Genomic DNA, 2,219 nt, shown 5'->3' on the forward strand with positions numbered 1-2,219 from the left:
GAACGCAAGATTGGAGATATGTTAATTTAATCGTTTTATATGAAACACTTGCACATATTTATCTCAAATTGCACTAATTACTTGTTTTTCTCACCAGCTAAAGATCTTGTACTAAGAGACCTTCGAAATAATAATTAGTTGCTCCGTCTTCTTTAATTCAAGTTGATTTAAAGTCATCACTTATGGCATATTATACACTTCAGACTACAGTAAAGTCTTCACTAAAACGACAGTTTTGTAGAGCACTATATGAAAAGCGAATTACAAGAAATTTAAATTTTAACTATACTCAGGAAATGCTTTCTGTGGTAATCGCGTCATATAAAAATCAGATGTTAATTTAATTTAGGGAATGGCTTCCATCGGAACCGCAGAAACGCAGCATTAAGACAAAGCGGATTAAATCATGCCACGTTTTATCGAGACGGCCTTATAAGCAGCTTGAAATTAATACGAATTAGATGACATAGGCTTTAAGCAGAATCGAAGAAACAGGTGGTTAATCATAATAAAAGAAAGCCATGTTTTATTGTTTGCTTATTCCCTGATACCCAGAGATGGGAGTGAGCCGTAAATGTCAACAATAAAAACGTAAGGCATTGAATAATTTTTCAAATCGTTTGAGTTATTGGAATCGAAAAACACACACACACGCACACACACAAACTAAATTACTTCCCGTTAGCCGTTATACGCAGAAAAAACACGTTATAAACGTTATAAAAACACCACATTACGTTACAGAATTTACTGGACTGTGTAACATATTTGAAATAATTGTTCGATGGTCTTATTCGCTTCATGTGTCATCTGAAAACAAGCGACGGTTTGTTTTTTTTTCTTTATTCACCAATGACGAGTAACTCACGTACGAACTACACCGCGAAGAAAGTACTTTGAATATTTGGACTAAATCACTTCTGTCTGCCTGCCATTAGGATGATTTACGGCAGATAGGCTGCAGAGTATATTACATGCGTGCACTGCATAGCGAATCAGCTGTTAGAGAGACGATGTTAAGTTAAAATTCGCAAACATACTTCGCTAAGTGAAGTTTGCAGTCAACTCACAGGAATAATGATGAGATCTTTAATGGCTTCAGGATTGTAGTACACACACAAATGTCCAAATAAGTTCGCGCTGCCTTCTATCATAAATCAGGAATTTATTGTGAAAGAACGCTGCCATTACCCTTTCCCATCTTTCTGGCAGCATTCGGATACCACGGCGAAAGAACTCTTCATCTGCTGAGGCTATCCGCGAATTGAACCAATTTTTGCTATCTTCATATGATGAAAAGCGCTGCTCGGGCACACGATTCAGCAGCGACAGGAAGTAGTGATGATCGAGTCTTTTGCGTTTCGTCTTTTGATAGCATTCTTTGTCTTCCAGACCGGGTTTTTAAACCTTTGAAACCGCTCATGACCACTCTCTCTCTCTCTCTCTGCTTCTGCAAGCAATCGATGCGCCCCAACTACAGATTTCTTCAAATTAAGCAAATCGAAGTAAATCGAAAGTCACCGCAAATCAGGTTTATTCGGCACAAAACTTGATATATTCGGACGAAAAAAATGATGTTACGCGGAATACAGAGTCACTTATACTGCAAGATTGTGTTGCTACCAGATGAACAAACTAACGTTTTAGATCTAGTAATTTTAGTTAAACCTTCTGGTAGGGGCGTTTTTTGTCGAATGGCGGAAGTTCAGGAAATTGCCGAGTATTTAAGGAAAACCGTTATGTGCAATTTTGTATGAGATGACATATCACGATATAAATAATTTGTTTTACGATAAAAGATTTTTTTTAAAAAAGGCAAGGAATCTCGACTAGCGAGTCAATGGTCGTGGGTTCGAATCTCAAGTGCGGTAGAGTTTTTAATAATAAAAGCCGATAGCCTTAGATGCTAGTGCTTTTAAGAGTTTAGTCTTAGAATTGATTTCTCTGGCGAAATTAATAATAATAATAATAATAATAAAAAAATCAATTATTCGAAGTAGTGAAGACCAATATCCCGATACCAATTATCGCCTATAGCTCTTAAAAGAAAAAAAGAGCTAAAGCTATTTATATTGATATCATTTAATGAAATTGCAAGCATTGCATGTAGTATGCAGTAAATATGAAAATCTTCAACATTTCGTTGATGATAATTTGAATAGAATGACAAAGCGTAACGAATTATGTGATGATTTCTTTATTCATTCATATTAAATTTA

The sequence above is a fragment of the Glossina fuscipes genome, unplaced genomic scaffold (assembly GCF_014805625.2).
Source record: "Glossina fuscipes isolate IAEA_lab_2018 unplaced genomic scaffold, Yale_Gfus_2 26, whole genome shotgun sequence".
In the NCBI taxonomy this organism is placed as follows: domain Eukaryota; kingdom Metazoa; phylum Arthropoda; class Insecta; order Diptera; family Glossinidae; genus Glossina; species Glossina fuscipes.